We start from the raw sequence: 14,669 nt of genomic DNA, 5'->3' as shown, positions 1-14,669 counted from the left end.
TGGAAGACTGGAGCAGGCTGCAGAGCAACTGATTCTTCTCTTCCGTCATTTCTTCCTCCTCAAGTCCATTTCCACTAGATTTGGCTAGCATTAGCCTTGAAGTTAAGATTCTGAGCCAAATGTTTGAAAGGTTAGAGCTCTTTTTGCCATAAAGTGGACACAAATGTGCATCAACGGTCACTTAACTTGCATGTCATTTGCAAACACAAGAGACTGTGATCTACCTCTGAGGACCAAAACATAGCAAAAAAATACAACTGGTTATAGATTTCTATTGGTATTTTTCAGAAAGCAAATGATTTTTACCAAGTGACCTTGGAGAGTATGAATAACAGACAGCAAATCAGCGCACATTGTTTTCTCATTGTGATTACTACCATCCTACATAAAGGAGAGAATACATAGTTGATGAGACTGCTGGTCACAAAGTTGAAAATCTGGGAAAAAATGCTACTTCACTTAATTTTGTTTCTCTTTCCCCATGAACCTTTTCTGACACAGAATATCTTTTGGAAAAAGTAACTAGATGGAAAAAGTCAGACAAAGTACAAATGCCTATGAAAAATAAAGAGATAAGGTGGGTAATCCAGTAGCTTTTATTGGACCAACTTCTGGTCCAGTAAACAATATTACCTCACCCACATTGTCTCTCTAATATCCTGATCGACGCAGCTACAACAACGCTGCAAACAAATATGAAATCTAAAGGTCAGGCATATCCCTTCCAGCAAAAAGAGCAGAGAAGAGGAATGCTTAGAAGAAAATATCCCTTGCTTTTGACCTCCCAAAGCTGTGCAGTAGCATTCCTTGCGGATATGAGGCTGGTTGCAATGGAAAAGAGGGGAAGACATAGATCGCAAAATACATAGAGGCTGAGGATGCTTGGGTTTAGATGGTCTGAACCAAACAGACGACATGCTTTGTGCATATTGCTAATATGGAGTTAAATCCTGGTTCTGTTGAAGTCAATGGTAAAACTCCCATTAACTTCAATTGGGCCAGGATTTCACCCACGGTCTCTCAAAGCTCTTTTCCTTTCCCCTGCAGTGCAAGCATGACTGGCTCCAGAGATGTGTTGTTACTATTAGCTCTCCTCCCGCCCCACATCACCAGCAGCCAACCTTATATAAGCCACCCAGTAGGGGTAACTGCACACAGTTACATTGTCTGTTCTGCTTGTTATGAGAGGGTCAGTAAAGTTTACATATTAACTTTTAACTTAATGGCAGGGTGGGAGGGGGGCAATGTTAGCATGAAAGGATTAGATTTAATTAAGCTGCAAAAACCATTTCCCCCTCTGGAACTAAAGGTTACTGTAATAAAAGTTGTGGGGGAAGGGAGGGGAGAGGACTGTAATTGTAATAAAAATGTGGCAATTATTGTTCACTTGTTTAAAATGCACAAACTAAATTTTCATCAAAATCTGTCATTGCTGTTCACTCAATGACCTTTAAGTTTGTCTGAGGTCCATTCAATGTCACTGGCAAAATTTTAAAGATAAGAAAGAATCATGGGGTGAAACAGGGCCAGAAAGGGTTAAGCATCCTGCAGAATAAATTACCCCAATTCAACCTTTAGGGACATATTGGTAGATAATATGTGTTTATGTATGTATTGTTAGAGGTTAACAATGTAATAAACAGTTCCTGTCTACTCTGTATTCTGTTAATTCAGAGATCAAAAGGAGATTATAACATCTGCAAGTACAAAGCTCACCATCTCTACTATGAAATGCATCTCAAAACTATACATGTCTGTTTGTATACATATCTATTAACCAATACTCCCTTTTTTAATAGATTTTTGTTTAGTTAATAAGGATTGGCTGTAAGCGTGTATTTGGGTAAGATCTGAAATATATATTAATTTGGGAGGTGATGTGTCTGATCCTTTGGAATTGGTAGAACTTTCATATTTGACTTTGGTGTCTGGGTGGAAATCCAAGGCTGGGTTGCTATAAGGGAACTGTGTTTTGGCTTCTGGGTAACCAGTAAGGTATTACAGAAGCTGTTTTGAAGCTACCTTGGTGGATCTAAGTACTGGAATGACCACCAGCTGTGGGGATTGTCTGTCCCATTCTTTGCAGTTTACCTTAATTACGTAACCTCAGTGTGGCTCCCCGGGTCCCTGTCACACATGGATTGAAACAGAGCAAAAAGCCCTGTAATAAAATAGCTGACCCATTTTCAACTGATTTTTATTTTTTTTTTGCCCTCTTGTGTGATTTTTTTTTCCAAAACATAAATGAAATTTCATTCAAAGTAACTAGTGGGAAGACTAGTCAAAAGATACAGAGAGAAACTCTGAAAGTTTGTGTTACTAGGTCCTGTTTCAGGACCACATCCCTATCTAGGAAGAACATTTCAGTACATGCTTCACTTTAAGTATGTTCTTAAGTCTCTTTGACAGGTTGACTTCAATAGGACTTAAACATGTGCTTAAGTGCTTTCTTGAACTAGAGCTTTATATGTTATCTTTTGGATGTTCTATTTACTGTTGGGAATGAAGGCATATTCAAACCAGACTGAGCCTGCTCTGATAAGTCTAACATCTTAGCACAACTAAAATTGCATATGTGCAAGAAAGATGCAGAGTAATCATGTGTGTGAGGAAAACAGAAGATAAAGTAACTCAAAAAACTAGAAAAAACAGCTTGAGCTAATACACAACCTGTACTTGTTACCCAGGGTTCTTTCAACCCAAAGCTCTTGGTAACTTTTACTCTGTGTGAAGTGGTGTCAGGAGATAAATCGGGGAGACACGGCCGTCCGACCGATAGGTGGCTGGCACAAACAGGGCAACACGAGTGCTTTCACTTAAAGCTAAACTTTATTTAGTATCAAGCACTTACACACATCTGCAACAGGTTAGTAAAACACCCCCAACCCTCAATAATTACCAAAGCTGAGTGCGGCTCTCGAGTGGCACAGCGGAAGCTTGTCTGCCGGCGTGGAACACAAGATGCATCCAGAGGGAGAGTCCAGTCCGAAGAGTCCCACTACCTCAAACTCCCCCCCCCCCCTTATTTTATACATTAGTAACACAGTGCCATGTCCCTTAAAGAAAACTTGTTATGCAAGCAGTTTCAATGGTCAAGCAAGAAGTTTTCTTCTGATTATTGATTAACCAGGTGTGGTTTTTTTTCCCCAGAATTTGCAGCCTTGAGACCCTGTTAGACACATTCCTGAGGGTACATCCTGCTCTTCTAAAATGCATGCATCAGCAACTTCCACACAATTCTTATCAGGAAGGATGTGGGATCAAGCTGCCCTTTCTGTGGCACCAAAAACCCCTCCCCTCCCCCTGCCTTGGTTATGCTAAGCCTGCTGCATGGCCACTTTACTGCCTGCCAACTTGGCTGCTTTTAGCAATATGCAATAGTGGTTTCAGGCACTTTTACTGGTTTGCCAAAATCTCCCCATACAGTCCCCCTCCTTAAAGGTCACCAAACTAAAATCTCCCCATACATACTGACAGGGCAGGAGAACTACCAGGGAAATGAGGAACTAATACATATGTATAAGAAAAGGTAATAAAAAGTTAAATTTAGTCAGCCTAACAAAAGATCAGGGATGCTGGGAACTAACTGGTCAGGAGGACATGTATGGTGTTGTCCCAGAGAGGTTCCCACTTGTAAGTATCTGGTCATTGCTTGCTAGTGTTTTTCCTCACTAATAAGGGTTTGTTAATCCAATCTGCTGAGTGGTGAATTTTAATCCAACATTCACTACCATTCTTCTCACCCACCCACCCACCAAAAAAAAAAAAAAAAAGACTTCCTCTCCTAATCAGTGTCAATCACTCCTAACCAGCCCTAACTAACCCCGCTTGGATCCATTTCCCTCATCTACATGACCACAAATGCATGGCTTCAATCATGCTATATGTGGGCTGAATAGCAATATATTTGTCATTCTGACTATTTTTAGGAGTGGGCATACTGTTGCTGCCTGCAGGTAGAAGCAGGTAATGGTTGTTGGTTATCTGATGCATTTTCAGTTGTAAAGCTTTTTGTTTAGCAAAGGATTTATATCAATTATATGGCAGTAGTTTGATTAAAAGTTCATTTTTCTTTGAAAATGAGACTTGTGATCCTGGGTCAGGGGAAGTCACCCCTCTGCCAAGCAGTATTAGATTTCTGAGGTCTTGCAGATCAGCTGCCTTGAAGGCAATGTAGCCTAGTAGATAACTCAACAGACTAGGACTCAGAAGAACTGGTTCTATTCCTGGCTCTGCTACTAGTCTGCTGTGTGTGACCTCAGGCAAGTCACTTCCCTCTCTGTGTCTCTTTCCCCATCTGTAAAATGGAGGTGACCTCCTTTGTAAAGTGCTATGAGATCTAAAGACAAAAAGTCCTGTCTAAGAGCTAGGTATTATTATTTGGAGAAGAAATTGGCGATGCCAAATCAAATATTTTCCTAGTGTAACTTTTTTAAATTATAAAATGTACATAGTCCTGTATTCTGAAGCAGGGTTAGTAATGAACATTTCACAGGAAACTCTCTTTGGCAGAAACCTTGTCGAAAGCACCTCAGCCATGTCCCAAAACAGTAACTCTCTTGCCTCTGCCTCCCTCCGGGGACTTGCACATGACTGACAGCCAAAGCTGACATCTTAACAAAACAGTTTCCCTTTTCCTGTTCCAGTCCTTGAGTTTTACAGCTGAGTAACCTCTCTAGCCCCAAGCTCCCTTCAGAGCACATAGTCTGGAACAATGAACCTGAAGTCAGCCCTCCCTTTGGGCATCTGTTTTTTTCCATGCAAAGGAATCTCAAAGCTTTATGTGCACGACCACAGGAGAATGAGTTAACTTACTCAAGCTCCTAATGACTCTCTGGTTGAGGTTACTGTGTGGCAGTGATACACAATCCTCAGTGGTCAGGAGCTAAATTAGTGATCAACGTTACCCGAAAAAGCCACAGTAGTGTGAATTCATTGTTTCATTTACACTCTCTCTCTCTCTAATTTTCTCACAACAAAATGACAGACCAAGTATTCTTATTTTATCAACTACAATTGGCTAATAACATAGTAAAAACATCCTGATTGGTTGTTAATTAAATGACAGTGTTTTGATACCGTGTGCTGCAGGAGACACATTTAAAAAGCCACTTGAGTATGGCAAGCCTCAGTCTGAGTATCACTGCTGTATGGCATTTCAGCTCTTTCTATTCGGACTTTCACCTCAGATGAGGGCATCAATGCCCCCCCAATGGCAATCCTTTTACACTACTCATAAAATCATCCAAAATTTAAGTTTTTTGTTTTTGAACTGAAATTTCTTAAAGTTTTCATTGAAACTCAGGCATAAGAGAAAATGAAAAAGAGGTGTTAAAATCAGGATTTTACTCAGATACATTGATCTTCCTTGGCTCAAATAAGGGAACCAAGTGCCAAAACCCACCATATGAATATTGTTGGGCTAATGATAGGCTATATTGTATGGCTGGTTTTTAATCACAACTCCCTAGTGAAACCAACATACGCAGCATGTTTTACTTACTTTGCTCTCACAAATGTTGTGAAAGTGTAAGTTTTTCTTATTAGATGAAAGTCTTCATTTAAAATGAAGCTTGAGAGCTGTTATAATTTAAGTTGTCGTTACAGCTCTGGCTTTAAAGAATTAATGTTTCTTACACAATTTATCAATGCCATTTTTATATGACAAATGCATATGTTATACACAACTGAAGTTCTCTACTGCAGTAAAATTGCAATTGTTTTAGCTTATTCAATTTTAGATTCCTGAAACACAGTTATGATTGTGGGAAACGTAAAATAATGGTTAGGGTGTGCTCCACCATGAACTTGTATCTATTCTTAATTAATATAATAGTCTTAAAGAAGATCTACTTTTCATACTACTGTTTATATTTAATTTAAAGTCAAAACACAAAGCCTGTATCTGAACAGTGAGATGATCTTAAAAAAAAGAGACAATTTAACACATCAGTTGGCTATTTTATTTAAAATGCCCTTATTCTGCTTTGAAAAAAGGAATGGTGGAAATAGTATTTGGGGGTTGGGGGGGGGGGGCTCTCCATGTTTTTTCTTTCTGAATGATTTGTATATCAAATATGCATTGTTTGATTCCCAGCTTGCAGTGACTGGTGTTTCTTACATGCTTAAAAGTAAGCATGCGCTTAATCGCTTTGCTGGATCTGGGCCTTTAGAGGCAAATCTTTTAACTTGCATCCTTACTGATACATCAGGGCTCAGAGTCAAGCTGGATCCTCTCCATCTCATGAATTTGCTCCTCAGTAGCAGGTGTGCAACTCTCCCAGTCATGCTCTCCAATGACAGAGGTAATTGATTGGAACTTTGCAAACAACTCCTTTGATGTACAAGAAAGAACAAAAATGCAGGTCAGTCTCTCTTAGCTGCATTGCCTCTTCAGAGCTAATAGGAGTAAAAAGCAACCAAGCTTATTTTTGTCTCTCAGTTCAGCAGACTCTGACTAAGGGGGTGCCATTTTGACAAAGCCACTTTTCAAAGTAGAACACCACTTTAAAAATTCTCCAAAGATTGCTTTGAGGATTTTCTGTCCTTTCTGAATTTATGTGGCAAACATGCCCACGTTGCTGCACAATAACATGGAGCTATTTTAGAGTTGTCAGCCTCGGCCATGCAGCCTAAACCACAGTCCAGTTCAATTTCCCTTGCTGTCAATCAGTTGGGGGAAGAAACCAATACACTCAGATGGAGGCTGAGGAAACACTGACCTTTTTATTTTCGGTGCCTGATTGCCATATATGGCAGTTAACCTGGGCAGTTACAGGCTTTGTATCTGGTGAGGAGGAGTAGTTTGGGAGTCACAAAATGTAATGTGGCTGTCTTGGAAGGGGGGACAGGCTTTCTGTCCACATCTACAGCTGATAGAAAAGGAGTACTTGTGGCACCTTAGAGACTAACCAATTTATTTGAGCATAAGTTTTCGTGAGCTACAGCTCACTTCATTGGCTGAATCCTTGACAGGAGAGCCTAGCAGTATCCTGGAATCGCTGAGGGCTTTCTATTATGGGTGCTGAGTTATTTTGGGTTCTGACCTTCTGTTTGGATTCTATCTGCTGGCATCTTGTGATCATTCATTCAAGAATACAGTTCTGTTTAATGTCATAGTGCTTCAGCCAAATTGTTGAATACCCACCACTCAAATAGGCCAACCTCTGGGCTAGTACTACACCTATCGTTAGGAGAATATGAAGTAAATAGGGTAGAGACTAAATAATAATAATCTTGCTTCTGGCCTTGCTTTTAGTTTAAACGGGCTGAATAAGCAGATTGTAAGATTGTAATAAGAGATTGTAAGTGAAAGCAAAAGGCTGCACCCCCCTCCTCCCCACGCCTCCAGCTGGTAGCCTTGCCTTTCAGTAACAAGAGAAGATAAGGGGCTAATCAAGCAATTGGTAGATGTAAGGAGGAGACACAAAGTCTGCAAGAAAGTGTCCATGGCCAAAAGTAACCCCACTCCCTATCCCTCCCATCAGGTACAGAAGAGGTGGTCTTATTGACTCCAGACCCCACAGAATGGAACATGACCATATATTGGAAGGGGTGGTACCAGGGAGGGGCACTACAAGTATAATTAAGTTTTCCAAGGAGAGGGAAGAGGGAGCACCGTCAGCCTGTGGAGCTAGGGGTCAGGAGAAGAAGGGGGTTCTATCAGCATATAGAGAGAACCTAACTGGTGTGAAGGTCTTTGGAATACATTTGCTTGTTTAGCCCTAATAAACCCCTCGAATTGCCTGCAGACTGGACTGTTATTTTCCAGAGAACTGTGTCTGGGAACTGAGAGGGAGGAGGGAGTTGGAACCCTACCAACACCTATCACTGATATTACTGAAATAATTATTGAGGAGCAACAGTTTAGTCTATCTGCAGTATCTTTAAGGAACAGTTTATTATTTTAAGAAAACACTTATAGTGGATTTACCTACATTTTGACCTACTATCCTTCTTCATCTTTACACTGGCTGCATAAACATTTATAATCAGAGCTGTCCCTTGGGTAGGGTGAATAGGGATGACCACTCTGGGCCCTGTGCTCTGGGGGGCTCTGCGTGTCAATAAAATTGGGACTGTCCCAATAGTTTGTCCTTTTTCCCGCATCCCAACCTATGTACAATCTGGACACCATTTGTCCCGATATTCAGGTGAGGAGGCGGGAGGTGAGGCAGGTGGGCAAGCAGGGTGAGGAGGCAAACGGGGCGGCGAGGGGCAGGCAAGGAGGCGGGCAGATGGCAAGGAGGAGAGCAGCGGGGTGTGTGTGCCCGCCGGATGGATGGTGAGGAGACTAGCGGGAAGGCGAGGAGTGGGCAGGTGGGTGAGGAGGTGAGCGGGTGGGCGGACAGCGAGAAGGAGAGTGGGGAGGCTGATTTGTCCCAGACCCTGCACCCCACTAGGGCCAGCCCTGTTTATAATGGCACCCATATGTAATCTAAAAGAGCAAACTATGATCATTTAAATCTTATTTCACTTCTTACATTCTGTCCTAATTAAAATATTTAAAAACTATAAAAATATAATGTTCATTACTGATTTATTCAGTTAAATCAAGTGCTATGTCATTAATTTTGTGGTGTGTAAATAAGAAACTATAGAAATATTTTGTAAATGTCAGCAGTTTTAAAATGAACATTTTACTCCAGTTGAAGGAACTTGCTTCTAGGTCAAATACTTTGTGTGAGAATGTGCATTTTTCTTATGGGAGTCAGTTTTTGTATCTATCTAATCTTGCAACTGCATATGCATGTGTTTAATTTTATGTGTCTGAATCCCTCTGTTTACTTCCCAGGTACTGCTCATGTACATACAGCTAAGCACATGCATAAGTTTTGCAGCAATGGGATAATTGGAAGTCTTGAACTGAGTCTTGCCTCAACCATCCTTGGTCTCAGGAACTAAAAAGTGGGTTGAGACAGGAACCTACAAATTGCAGAATAGAAAACTGGATGAAAAAACTTTAACTAAAAATCTAAATAAAAGCAACATGTAAGCTCTGAAATGTAGTCCATTTTTATTTAGGCGCTTTGATATGTATGTAAAAGCATAACATTAGACATAAAATATATTTATTTTTACTGCCGAATCTTTGAGTTTTAACTGCCATGTTCTCTGCTTCAGGGATTAATGGGTATGGAGGGGAGGGGACCATAGAACCACAGAGTTAGAGCGGACCACAAGGGTCATCTACTCTAACCCCCTTGTGAAGATGCAGGATTTGTTGTGTCTAAGCCATCAAGGACAGATGGCTATCCAGCCTCCTTTTGAGAGCCTCTAGGGAAGGCACTTCCACAACCTCCCTTCGGCAGTCTGTTCCATTGTTACAGTTAAGAAGTTTTTCTTGAGATTTAATCTAAATCTAGTATGCTGTAGTTTGAACCCATTGCCTCTTGTCCTGTCCTCAGTGGCAAGACAGCAATTTTTCTCCATCTTTCTTTGGGCAGCCATTCAAGTATTTGAAGAATGCTATCAAGTCCCTCTCTCAATCTCCTGTGTTCACAGAATATCAGGGTTGGAAGGGACCTCAGGAGGTCATCTAGTCCAACCCCCTGCTCAAAGCAGGACCAATCCCCAATTTTTGCCCTAGATCCCTAAATGGCCCCTTCAAGGATTGAACTCACAACTCTGGGTTTAGCAGGCCAATGCTCTAACCACTGAGCTATCCCTCTTTTCCAAATTAAACATACCCGGTTCCTTCAGCCTTTGCTCGTATGGCTTGCATTCCATTAATTTGGTCATCTTTGTCACTCACCTCTGGATCCTTTCCAGTTTCTCCATATCCTTTCTATAAATTGGTGACCAATATTGGACACAGTCTTCTAGCTGAGGCCTAACCAGTGCAGAGTAGTGCAGTTTTATCACTTCCTGTGACTTGCAAGCAATGCCTCTGTTAATACAGCTTAAAATTGCAGTTGCTGGTTTTTGCAACAGCATTACATTGACTTGCTGAGGTTGTGATCAACCAAAACTCCCAAATACTCCTCAGCAGTGCTGTATTCTCACCATTTGTTTTTTCTTCCCTAAGTGTAGCACCTTGCTTTGTCTTTGAATTTCATTTTGCTTTCTATAGGCCAGTTCTCCAATTTATCAATATCAAGGGATCTTGGGTTTGATGGTTCTGAAGTTCCTTTTATTTATCTATCTGTGGTGAGATGTTCACCCCATATCAGACTGGAAGGGGTTAATGAGGCTGAGAACAAGCCAATTAATCAGATAGGCCATAGCTGATGGGATTTAGGTGGCCAAACAGTCCCCTGAATGATGATGGAGCCCAGCTGAGAAAGAACAGGTGGGGCTAGGATGAAGCCAGGAAGTTGGCAACAGAAAGGCCCTGCAAGGAAATAGTCTAGTGTCACTCCTGGGGGGGGGAAGAGGGGTGTTTTGGGGGAATGGAGTTCAGCAGTCTACAGTTGAGGAGGGAATTTGAGTTGGTACACCCAGATTGGGGAACCAGAAGCTGTAGGAAGGAGTCCAAGGAAACGGTAACAGAGTCTGAGGAAAAGCAGACTACAGTTGCTAGGCAGAGGATCCCTGGACTGGATTAGGGGGCAGGCCCAGGTCCCCCTACCAATCATGGGGAAAGTAGCATCATCAGCACAGTGCATTAAAAGATCACCTGTCACCATTGGTATGAAAAGAGTTTGATACCCTGGAAGGGGAAGACTACAGTGACCTGGCTGTTCTTCCAGAGTTGGCCCTCTGTGACTCAGAGTACACTGGGAGCAAGAGAGATGGCAGCATGTGCATCAAGCAGCAGAAGGGGGCATCAGACCTGAGTGAAGGTAATACCCAGATATGGCCATAAGGATTATGGTCCCTTGCAGTGAATGGAGTGCTCTGTGACATTATCCACTTAACTTCTTTTTAACCAGATTGCTATTCTGAAATTTCAGTTGTGTGACTCTTGAAAAACAAGGGTGGGATTCACAAGGATGACTCAGGTGCCTAACCACCACTTTAGGTACCTAAATCCTAACTTTAGATTCTCAAAGCAGCAGCTCAGCTGCTGTCCAAACTCCCTAAGATGCCTGAATTTCTGCCAGTAGGCATTGCTCAAAGCCACCTCACCCCTGACAACACTGAGCTGTTTCCCATCTAATTCCTGCCCTTACCCATTGGGACTCTCAACTAGGTGCTCCTCTGCTTATCTTGCCTGTGGGCCTGATCTGTTAGGCATGCTCAGAGGTCATTTTAGAGCAAGTCTGGAAGGCATGGTGATGAGCATGGGGTCAGACTCCACATAAAACAGAAAACCCAGCATTTTCAGCCCTCTCTCTAAAGTTCTTATATCTAGCTTCAGAAAGCCAGAAGTAAAAATAGTTTTTTGTTAGTCTTCCATGTCAACCTTTTGCAGAGATGAGTACCCTTCCCCATGGGGTGGGAGGCTTAAGATCCCATATATACATACACTAATTGGGTGAACTAATATTTTGACAAAAGCATAGCTTTCTGCTGGATGTTAATAAAATATTCAGCTGTCATTATGATGAATGCACATACTTTTGTGCACAGATAACAGAATGGAATAAGACAATAGGTTTCTAAATATGAAAGTGGTTTTAGTGGGCACTTAATCTAGCAATATATTGTTTTACAGCATGAAATGAGGAGGGGGTGGGACAACAGGATTAAAGAAATCACTTGATAGTCATTCTTGATGCATGTGGCTACCTGCCTCTTCTCATATCTCTTTCCCTCATCCCATCGGTGTTATGTTATGTAGGGAAAATGAGAGACACAATTAATTAGAGATGAGAAGTATTTTATTACTAGTACGTGACAACTTGCCATTATTCCTGAAGCTAGTGTGAGTATGAAACACAACAGTGCACAGCTGAAACATGGCAGCTGTGCCGCTGCAATGCAGACACTTACTACAGACAGAAGTGTGTTTTCTCCATCGCTGTAGTAAATCCACCTCTCCAAGAGGCTAGGAAGAATTATTCTTCCATTGACCTAGTGTTGTCTGTCCCGGGGTTTAGGTCAGCTTGTTTACATCATACAGAGCATGAAACTTTTCACAGGCCTGAGCGATGTAGTTAAGTTGACCTAACTTTGTAGTGTAGAACAGCCCTGTCTAAACCCTGCGCTAGGCTTTCCTTCTGAGAATGACAATACAGGACCCAGCAGTCAGAACTTCCGGATAGCTCAAGGAAAGAGAGATAAAGAGGAAACTATTTTAAAAGTGACCAACAGCTCCTAAAAATAAAAACCAATATTGGTGAAATCCTACCCCCAATGACAATAGGAGTTTTTGCCATAGGAGTGGGATTTCACCCACTGAATTTAAAAATAATGGTGATAGAGCAGCACGCTACCCAGAGGTTGAGGAAATAAGCACGCTTGGAGCTATATTGTGTCATCATATCTTTAAGCAGAATGCCCAATTGGCCTCTGAAAGGTTTTCTACAGTTTGAAAGATGAGAGGGAAGACTTGGCTGGGATCAATTTGTTTTCTGAATCATTGAGACTGATTAAGACATACTTTTGTATGTCCTACTGTATGACCCTGCTTGTGTACACAATTATTTACCATGTCTTCCCTCATCCAGATAGGATAAAATCAATTTCTTAGACTGGCCCCCTACTGAGAACTGCTATGAGGCTGCAAAACAGTTTCCGTAATCAACTCCTGAAGAAGAGCCCTGTTTAGCTTGAAAGCTTGTCTCTCTCACCAATAGAAGTTGGGCCAATAAAAGCTATTACCTCACCCACCTTGTTGCTCCACTTTTCAGGTGTTCATAACTTTGGAAGACCTTTTGAGCTGATTTTTTCCAGGCTCAGCATCAGTTTCATGGTAACTTATTTGAGAAGTTCACGCAAAATATTGTGTCTCCATTTTCATTGAGAAGACAATGGAAACAAATACTGTTGATGAATGCAGGTATGTTGAAATGCACACACATTATTGGCTGTTCAGTGTATAATATTGTTGCTAGGGATTAAGATACAATGATGAATGTGTTAGAGAAGGGGACTCTTTAAATGTGCATGGACTTTGTACTAAATACCTGAGTGGGGCATATATGTACTTGTTAAAAAGATACTGTCCAAAAAAAAGTTACTGTGTACTTAGGCTATGTATTAACCAAGTTTCAGTTGCACCAGCTTTCCAACTGATGACCTGCAATCATTCAGGTCAAGTATTTAAGTGAGAGCAGACAAGAGACTATTTTCAAATTAATTGACATGCTGAATATGGTCAGATCATATTACCTCTTCTTGGATGGAAGAGGTCCAGGGAGACAAGTTGTTATGGTTCTCTCTCTACTTCTTGGCTATAATTCTGATCCAAGTGACAGACAGGCTATAGAGGGGTAGCATTAGCTCACCCACATGAGACAAGAGACCTGTTTAGCTGGATGCTCTTTGAGGCGGGGATCATATTGATACAGTGTCTAGGACAGTGGGACCTTGATCCCTGGGTAGGGGCTCTACCCTCTACTCTAATATAAATTGATATTAATAATTAGGAAGGCTGGGGTGTTAATTTGTAACATCAAAGGGTGTTAATTATCTGTGGTATTGTAAGATCCAGGGGGTCGTGGGAAAAGTTTGTAGAAGGGAATTTGGTAGTCCTTTGGAGAATAGGAGTGTTTTTTTTCAGGTGGTCTCTGGCTTGACCGAGGGAAGGTTCTTATTTGGGAAGCTACCTTCCTTATTTTATTACCTTAGGGTATGCAAAAAGGTTGAAAATGCTGCTGGCTGTATAATGAAGATATGGAGGACCTGCAAAGGATTGGTTGTTGGGGCTTGAGTGCTCAGTCCTTGAGGTAATGTGCACTTTTGCTTTGCCCTGTCTCCTCCTGCCCATTATTTGGCATAAACCAAGACTGAGATGTTTAGTCTCATTTGCATTTATTATTTTTACTTTTGAAAATGTCTATGATCAGTTCTTTTCTTCATACTGTTTAATGCAAGATTAGTGGCTAATTTATCAGTATCTTCTTAAGGATGAGACTCCTGTTTCTGCATGCATAACTGAGGTTGATTTGATGATGAGGCAGGAACAATGCTGGCACATTTGTCTCGAGCTGGGTATCTTACTACTGATTCCATATGTGAGTATGCGGTAATTACCCACTTGCATCTCATACAAGAGCTAAATTTGACTGTTGAGCAGATTAATGGACAGAACTTCGGATTGATTTGCACTGATTTAGAGATCTCCAATCTATTCCTCCATTTGCAAAATAGATGTATCTAATAATCCAATAGATCGGTTTAAAGTGTAAATATCAGTATATGGTTTGGGGCACAAGAGGTTTTAAAGAGAGAAGAACAGTGAGAAAAGAAGGGTATAAAATGACTACTGTCACTGTTAAGTATGTTTGCTAGAAAAAGGATTTGGTGCAATCCTTCTTCCTGCTTGCTTAACTCATTCAGAATAGAATTTACCTTTCTGTGCACAGGTGACTATGGCAGGACTTTCCACATCTGCCAAACTCTCCAGCTCTTGAAAGACAGAAAGAGGGACATTTTACCCTATGCATGGCTGTTTGCGTCCTGGTAGCTGCCTCTTCACACTACAGGGAAGGTTATTGTGGCACATGAGAACTCTGGTAAGAGAGTGGTGACTTGGGGCAGGGTTATAAAATATCACATTGTAGGGGGGTTGATTCCAGTGGCTACAGTTACATCCTGATGGTTCTAGGAAAGCAGCAGAG

At 41.4% G+C, this 14,669-nt stretch overlaps 2 long non-coding RNA genes across 4 annotated transcripts in view; one reads left to right on the top strand and one right to left on the bottom strand.

Annotated features, from left to right (window-relative positions):
• LOC125635618 (uncharacterized) overlaps positions 1–14,558 on the top strand; it is a 70,255-nt gene extending 55,697 nt beyond the window's left edge. The window contains exons 3-5 of the long non-coding RNA XR_007356319.2: positions 12,738–12,886; positions 13,678–13,775; positions 14,415–14,558. This is a non-coding gene — a long non-coding RNA (uncharacterized LOC125635618). The remainder of the gene's footprint in view (positions 1–12,737; positions 12,887–13,677; positions 13,776–14,414) is intronic.
• Positions 1–14,669, bottom strand: part of LOC125635617 (uncharacterized) — a 191,863-nt gene that overhangs the window by 25,956 nt on the left and 151,238 nt on the right. The gene's annotated exons all lie outside the window — the stretch shown is intronic.

Source organism: Caretta caretta, chromosome 4 (genome assembly GCF_965140235.1).
Source record: "Caretta caretta isolate rCarCar2 chromosome 4, rCarCar1.hap1, whole genome shotgun sequence".
NCBI lineage: Eukaryota > Metazoa > Chordata > Testudines > Cheloniidae > Caretta > Caretta caretta.
Note: the sequence above shows the minus strand (reverse complement) of the source record. Positions and strands in the feature narration are given on the sequence as shown.